The 8,906-nt window shown below is 41.5% G+C and overlaps 1 long non-coding RNA gene across 1 annotated transcript; it reads left to right on the top strand.

Moving 5' to 3' along the window:
* Positions 1–799: 799 nt before the first annotated feature.
* On the top strand, positions 800–5,376 carry LOC139605861 (uncharacterized). Its single transcript, XR_011684490.1, has 3 exons — positions 800–887; positions 1,936–2,711; positions 3,703–5,376. It is a non-coding gene; the product is annotated as an uncharacterized lncRNA (long non-coding RNA).
* Positions 5,377–8,906: the final 3,530 nt, after the last annotated feature.

Here is an 8,906-nt window from a genome sequence, read left to right as displayed (position 1 = left end):
ACCAGAGTCTGAGAGACCACACACACACACACACACACACACACACACACACACACACACACACACAACCTGACAAATGTCTGCGACTGAAAGTGGACACAATTGTGTCTATGTTCTGTCCCTCAGAGGGGTCCCAAGCCCCAGGTTGGGAACCAGTGCACTAAACTGGACTGAGGGACAGAACTGGAGGAGGTGGATTCAGGTATAGTTTAAACCTCTGGAAGACTGTGTGTGTGTGTGTGTGTGTGTGTGTGTGTGTGTGTGTGTGTGTATGTGTGTGGGGGGGGGGGGGTTTAATTAAAACAGTGTATGAGTAGGAGAGGTCATTAGCGTGGAACAGATGGGGCCCTGGTTGCCATGGAGACGCTCCTCTTTGTTTGGCTGCTCCTCCAAATGAGCAGCGGCGCATTTCCCCGCAGCCGCTGCTCCTCCTGCGGCGTGGGATGCCGCGGAGTTCGCCGCCGCTTTTGTTTCTGTAAATGCTCATTCAGCCCAACATCTGCACAAACACGACTCGTCAGACCTTTTTTTATTCTGCCTCCTCGCAGCGGCGGCGGAGGGGTTTGCGTTAACTACTCGCTCTGATTTGATGATGTGATTACGGAGTCGGACGGGCGGCGAGCGGGGTCACGTCCCTGCGGGGCCTCCGCGCTGTTGTGCCCCGCAGCCACACGCTTGTCTCACATTACTTCAGAGGACGCTGCAGAGTTTGGATGCCGCAGGATAAAAAAGGAAGCGGCAGAAAAACACCTGAGGTGAAGATTTAAGAGGTCAGAGCCAGAGTCAACTGGCCCGTTTCCTCCTCCTCCTCCTCCTCCTCCTACACGCTCCCCTCCGACATCCATCTTTAATGTCAGAGCCTCCACAGAACAATGGCTCATCCTCTGGTGAGGGCCTCGCTTGCTAATAATTAGCTGGGGGTCATCATTTTTTGATAAAGCCGAGCAGCAGAGGCAGAGGCAGGGACACATTTCATTTGCATCATCACATGTTAATGCAGGTCAGCCTGTCGCAGGAGTCGTTGAGGAGGTAATTAGATCCAATCCCCGTCGCACCGTCTGAAATATTGAGCATCGCCGGGCCGAGGCGGCCGCAGAGCTGCAGCTGTCAGTGGGCGGCTGCACAGTTTCCCTGCGTCTTGCTCCGGACGACAGCGAGCGGAGAGAGGCGGTGTTTGTTTGTTTGTTTGTTTGTTTGTTGCTGCGAGTTGATTGAACCTCAACAGGCCGAAGCCTCAGGCCGAACACACACACACACACACACACACACACACACACACACACACACCTGAATGACTCATGTTCTGCAGGATTGAAGCTGAATGTTAATCAGGTTTTTGTGGGTTTCAGTTGCGTTTGTGTTGCAGAATTAAACCGCAGAAGAAGAAGACAGATGAAGATGAGGTCAATGCTGTCTCTTGCTGATAAAACAAGAAAAAAGCCTCAAACTGAAAAAAAAAAAAAAAAAAGGTGTCAGCCTCAGCAAAACAATAAAGGAGGGATCAGACAGCTGAAGCAGAACCTAGATTAAAACCATTACTCCTGCATACACACTACAATCACATGACATTACATGTAATAGTTAAAATAATTTCCTGGGGGAAAAAAATATTTTGAAAGTTAGAGAATGTTTAATTAAGTAATTTAAAGGCTTGTATATTTAGTTGCTACTTGAACTGTTTTTTCTACATTTTAATTAAGTAAATGAATAGTTCTATGTATAACTCACACAGTATGTCGATGTATGAAATTGAATTAACTTCATGTTCATAATTCATTCCAACCTTTTATTGCAGGTCACATTATCAGAGGAGCTGTCAGTGATTTTGAAGGACAGATGTCCTCTCTCATGGTCGACATGGAACAATCTTAGATGATGTCTGAAACCACCAACATGTAACAGCTGATTACTTCATTCATTATCCTCTACTTCCAGGGAACATTTAGTCTAAAGGTCTGCAGGAGAACCAGGTTTGGAAGAGGATCAGGTTTGCAGCAAGACCAGGTCTGCAGCAGCACTGGTGTCTCTGAGAGGACAACTGATAAATAAGTCAACATGTCCATCCATTTGTCCTGAGACCGCCGCTCTGAGTCCGGACGGAGCAGCTTTAATGTAGAAGAAGAAGATGATCTCCACCACACTGTAACCTCCTCCCTCTTCCTCCTCTACCAGACTTTTGGATTTCTGTGGCTAAATTTTTCATGTTGTTTTCTCCTTGCTGCTCTTTGTGCTGTCCCACAGCGTCGAGTCCGTTTCTACCAAAACAAAGAAAAGAGGTGAGCACCAGCCGAGAGCAGTAGGTAAACTACCATCAGACTGTAAATCAGGTCTGCACGGACATGACCCACACACTTTCAGACCAGCGCTGTGCTAAATGTTGATGCCAGGCCATATATTTTCTTAGACTGCAAAGCAGGGTTGGAATTACAGGAGGGACTGGGGGGGGTGTGTGACCCCCTGATTAAGTCTTGGACCCAACCAATAGAGGTAAAAACAACAGTTCAGGGGTTGAAACATTTATATCCCTCTGTAATTGTAAATATTACAATGTATTTCTCATAATCATGCCTGGAAGAAGGTTGTAATATGATTTCAGACATCCCTAAAGAGGACCGTACCATTTCTTCAGCTTGATGTTGGTTGAAGGTCTCATCTGCCTGCTTCACTCCATCAGTGGGTCTCTGCTCCCGTGTGTTGCACAGACACTGTAGGTAAATGTAAGCAGCAGTTGCCAACTATGTGGCTTCTTTAATACACTTTACTTTCTTATCGTTAGAGTTTCTGAATTGTGTCAAGTGTCGACAGATGAACGCTAATATTAGCCAGGTTACAGTTTTGCTAACTAATGTTAGCTAGTTTCTAAATTAAGCCTTAAGTTACAGTTGAGCTAACGAATGTTAGCTCGCCCTTTTATTTCCAGTGTTGTCTTGTCATTTCATTACCAATATAAAATATAATATAATATCATATATTATCTGTTAGCAATGTTACAGCAAACACTGGTGCTCAGTCACGGGCAGTGAGACAATGGAGGATTAGTTGTAGAGATATGTGTTTACATTACTATAAAGTTTATTATTTCATGTTAATAGTCTTTTGTGTGGCTGTGGTGGCTTTGTTAGTCTTTTTGATATTAGCTTCCATAATAGACACCTTGTTTGTTTTCACTCATTAGTTTTACCTGGTTGGTAGTAAGAAGTACAAATGCAGTGATGTAGTGAAGAAGTATTAGGGAATAAAAATGGTCAATAGCAATTTTAAGGTAATGGCACTTTACTCAAGTACAGTGTTACTCTATCACTGGTTTTACACAACAGGGTAACATGTTGCTCTTAGTTTCAACATATTAATCCCTCCCGTGGAGAGTCCTGACCTCAGAGCAGCCCAGCACTTGACCAGACCTCATCACCATCATCATTGTTAGACCTCGTTAATAGGAACAAATCCCTGCAGCGGGTTGAAAGCAGGAGGCTATTTGAAAAAGCACATGACATTGTCAGTTCACATACAGAACATCCATGAACAAACACACCTCTGATGACATATGAACTCAGTCCTGCATCACTGATCATAAACAGCTCCTTCATATTAAAAATCAGGTAATAACTCCCAGAAAGCTCTTCCATTAGATTAAAAAAGCTTCATATAGAAACTTGTCTGTGCTGTAACCTGCTGCATTATGTGATGAATATTAATTTATAGATGGACGGGAGGATGGAAACAGGGGAGCCGTGGTGGAAAACAAATTATTTGGAGGCAGCGATTACGGTAGCTGGTCCCCGGAGTGAAGCAGATAATATTAAAGTAATCTACGTGCTGAGGTGAACACGCTCCCATAGAGGATGATCGACGTCTAAATTAGTCCAACAAGAAGAAGAGGAGGCTCAGCAACAGGAAGCTGTCAGTGGCAGACAGCAGCTCGCAGCCGTACACTCAGAAACACTCTGAGTTCATTATGAAGCTGGTTTCATAAAAAGCTCAGGTCTGTCAACTGTTTAAAGACGGTTATCACATCCTCACCTTTAAAGCTCCATTAACAGCTCTGTGTTTCTGCTGAATCAAATGTGTGTGGACAGGTGTGGTGTGCACCTGCTTAAGAACAGCAAGAGACAGATTAAGAGTACTGCAGCCAGTCATGGAGCTGTTCTGATTAAGAGTTAGGTCAGCTAAAGGCTCAAAGTCACTGACGGTGTTGTGATCACGTCTCATTCAGATTCACTTCAGTACGAACAAATGTCTCCTCAGGGTTTGGTCTAATTATTATTTATGCCAATGTCCCCTCAGTGATGTTTCAACATTTATCTGTTACACTTATTTATGTATTTTGACATAATCCGTTTTTCTAACTGTGAAAATGTACTCCTAAACACAACATTACATATATATCTACTATCATCATTTGAATTTCCTATTTGTTTTTATACCAACAGCCAGGGCTGGAGGCATTACGTTTTTGGGTTGTCCATACATACGTCCCATTCTTGAAGTGATGACATTTTATACCCAAAAGGTCAAAGGTCGACTTCACTGGTGACATCATCATGTTCTGCAAAAACACTTCTGGTCATTATTCACAGCTGTAAAGAGTTGGCTGGTTGTTAGAGGGATACAACTGCGAGATGGTAATTATATATTTTTTTGTTTTACTTTTTAGTCAATACATACTTCTTAACTTTAGTTAGTCTTAAATGTTGAAAAGTAAAACTAATTAGCTGCAAAGAAAATCAGGCTCCATCACTGGATTTTGATTGGATAAAATGCCAAACCTGAAAGAGCAGGATTAAAGCATGTGTAAGAACTGTGTCCTGAATCCACTTCAGAAAAAAAACAAAACATTTTCTAATGAAATAAAAGAGCTGTCCAGGTCCTGGCAACAAAATGGGCAGGACAGATCCTAAATACATCAGCAGGGCTCGATCACAGCTGTTCACAAGCTCTCTAAATAACTGTATTTTCAATGTATCACTTAGTCTTTAAAATGTCAGAAAACTGAAAAACCCAGAGAGATTTAGTCTGAGATGACAGATGGACATTTTACTGGTAAATGACTGAAATGATTGATTGGTTATTATCAACTAATAAATGAATTGTTTCAGCTCTAACATACTGACTATGACTCCTGGAAATTATGTTTCTATAAAACTAAACAGCAACAGCAAATATGTCTCAAAGGAAAGTCATCTCTGGCAATGTTTTTTTTTTTAAATGAAAGACGCAACATCTATTAATTAAGTTCAAGACTGTGACACCAGAGTCCAGGTTCACATCCAGAGCGCTTTGGTTAATGTTATATGATGCATTCCATTTTATACATATTTTTATTAATATGTTTTTAACATTTTAATTTTATTTATTTTATTCATTCATTTACACACAGGTGCATGACCATGTCAGGTCCTCACATCCACACACACACATTTTGTGAGAAGTTGAAATGTTTCAAACCCAATCAGATGCTTATTTCCTTCTCATCGACTGACTGCAGTGAGTTTAGCTGATATTTAGCACACAGACAGACACACGCACGCACACACACACACACACACACACACACACACACACACGTCTCTGAGTTAACTTTAAAACACACACTTTTTAAACTTATACATGCACCTTTGTGACCTTTGAAACACACATGCTCACATGAACACACACACACACACACACACACACACACACACACCACACCTACACACAGCTGTAGGATGAACATCAAGACAAACACACACGCATGCACGCACACACACAGACTCTCCTCTCTCTCTCTTTAGACACCTGTGTCTAAATCAACAATGTACAATGAACATGTGTGTTTGCTCACCTTTACACACGCACACACACACACACACACTCTGAGCCAGGTGTGACTGCAGCTGTAAGCACACACACACACACACACACACACACACACACACACACACACTCTGTTTCCCAGAGGGCCGTGCTGCTGCAGTGAAACTCCTCAGAGACAAACAGGAAGTGGAGGCCGAGCTCCGACTCCATCTGGACCCAAACTCACCTGACACAAGTTCGAACCCGGAGAGCCCAACACCATGGCAACCAAGGAGCCATATCCAGATGATCAGTGATTAATAAACAGAGAGAGGGAGTAATGAGAGGCAGATGGTGGAAGTCAAGTGATTCTCAGCAAAAACTTTAACAGCACAACAGAAACAGAGTTTTTATTTCAGCTGTAGATTAAAGTTGTTTTCATGTGAAGTTCAACTTTATTCAATAGAGCAAATCACACTGCAGCAAACTGAGGGAGCTGTCACACACTGTCAGCTGAGTCCATCAAAACTGAGAGGACTAGTGCATTTGAATGAAACATCATAAACAGGACCTTATTCAAAATAAGGCTTTACATTAAAGAAAAGCACAACCTTTTAAAATGTTGCAGTTAAATAACAGAAAGTATTCCTCATTCCAATTATATGCAGTGTTGCAGTATGCCGCATTTGAAACCCAAGTTCAGTGTGAACAAGAGGTACAGCTAAGGTTAAAACGTCCTGTGACCTGACATTGTAAGTGTTGTATTTAAATGTAACCAGAGAGCAGAGAAACTGAGCAGCTTCTGCAGCAGAGCCTCATAAATAATCAACATACAGTGCTCTCTTCTATTTGTTAAGGAGGACCGTCCCACCTTTTCATATAGGATGCAATGGTAAGTGAGAAAGGTGTGTGAGGAAGCGCAGTGCCCTGTGATACAGAGTCAAGAGGCTTCAATGTGGTGGGAGAAGTATATCACTATAATCAAGAGCAGTCAGTTGTAAAAGTACAGGGGTCTTTCAACAAGCAGAAGAGAAACATGTTTTGTTTCTGTACAAAAATCCAATTTTTACCTTCAGTTTGGTTGATATGTTTTCAACATGGGTCTTAAAAGTGAGTCTGATATTCGACCAGAGTCCTAGGTGTTTATAGCATTCAACTCTTTCAGTTTCATGACCAAGAAGAGTTTGGGTATGGGTAGTAGGCTGGATACTCTTAGGTGACCTAGAGAATAGCATATACCAGAATTTAAAACAAGATTATGTTTGATGAGAGAAATTAGAAATGTATCATAGGCAGACTGTAGATTGGCCAGATTCTGAGAAGTACCACTGGTATATAAAATAGTATCATCTGCATAAAAATTGACAATACAGTTGAATGATAAAATCCAATATTCAGTTTATATTAAATTAGCTGTTGCCTGTTGGTCTGCTTCTGGTTTCACTAAAAACTGTCTAATTTCAGAATAACTGAACTCTACAGTGCCATCAACAGCACCCTCCTACTGACCGAGAAGGTCCAGGAACCATGGAGCAGAGGAAACAATCTCAGGAACTCAGGAGGGAACGTAAAGTCTCTTCTTTGTGTTTAATGTTGTGTGACTCTGATGTTTGATGTAATGATGGCATGTTATATTCTGTTGAATGTGCACACATATATCTGCTGCACCAACCAAATATTTAACTGCCTGCTCCACCTCGGCCCTGTACACCATCTGCTTATTTATTTTAATTCTTTATTCTTATTATTTGTCACACCTTTTCTTCTTCAATGCCTCTGTCCCTCATTCTATTGTATTGTTCTTCTTGTTGTCTGTTCCTATTATTTGTAGATATGTACTAAATATGTGTACACTCACTAATTAAAATTCTAAATTCTTAAATCATTTTAACTCGTCTTCAGTAGGTAATAGCAGCAGGGATTGACCGGCTTGGGGAACATTGGTCAGGTTTGGTGAAGGTGGAAATGACGAAGAAAAAACAGAGTGTGAAAGAAAAAAGATTTTCTTTACTGACCTTTCGTTCCATTAAAAAACATGTAGTGGGTAAACCATAAAAATGTCTGATAAGTCAGTCAGTCAGTCAGTCAATTAATATTCTAATAAAAGGCTACAAAAATATATTTTTGTCTGCTACTGTTGCCAGGGTCAAGAATAAACTTTCAGTCTCACTTTTAAGACAAAATGAATGAAAAGTTAAACAATTACATGACAACTGGTCAACTCCATGATTCATGATAAAGATCATGTGATATGGTCAAATGCTCCAGAACAGCTATGATGACCTTTTTTATGATGCTTACTTCATCCTCAGTTAAATCATCTGTGGAAGTTTCACAAATAATATTGAGCTCAAGTTTTTGACAGGTGGGAGCTCTCTAAAGCTTGTGGGTAATGTAGTTTTTCACAGTTTACTTAATGGTGGAGCTGGAGCCAGAATCATGTTCTTCATGTTGTTTCCTCTCAGTGACTCAACCTTTAAAATATTAAAACTTCATAATCCGATTCCTTAAGGGAAAAAAAAAAAAAAAAAAAAAAAAAGAATTTCCCAGCTCAGAGTTTCTGTCAGAGAAAACTCTGACTCCCAGTCAGAGTTTAGCTCCAAATATTTTCCACCTTTCCCACACCTTCTGTGGTTAAACTGCAGGCCTCCTGCTGCTTCCTGTGATGAAGCCAGTAAATTATTGGCCTCCAGCTGCAGCGTTATGGATTAGCACACTCCATTCACTCTGTGATTTACAGCGCCAGCAGAAATATATGATAGCTTTAACACAGAACACTAAAACCTGCTGTTGGAGTGGAACTTGGCTCGTAACCAAACTCCATTTCACCTAATTAGATGTGATTGCACAATCAAGCGGCACCAAATGGGTCCAGGTCCGCCTGAAGCAGTATTTAAGCACGGGACAAAGGCAGCTGTCTGCTGGCCAGCCGAGCTCCGGATCAGAAACATCTTCAGCAAACATCCATTATGATGCTTGCCGTTTCTGGCAGCTCGAGGAAACGTTCACTTCTCGCTGAAAAATGGAGTGTTTGGCTTCCTGTCAGGAAAGCTCGTTCTCAGAGAGGTGTCACTCTGAGCTATTATCGTGCACCAGAGCTGCAGGAAGAAAACAATAAAGGTAATTTATTATTG

Source organism: Trachinotus anak, unplaced genomic scaffold (assembly GCF_046630095.1).
Source record: "Trachinotus anak isolate AG129_WGS33_773 ecotype Australia unplaced genomic scaffold, CSIRO_AGI_Tana_v1 ptg000021l, whole genome shotgun sequence".
In the NCBI taxonomy this organism is placed as follows: domain Eukaryota; kingdom Metazoa; phylum Chordata; class Actinopteri; order Carangiformes; family Carangidae; genus Trachinotus; species Trachinotus anak.
Note: the sequence above shows the minus strand (reverse complement) of the source record. Positions and strands in the feature narration are given on the sequence as shown.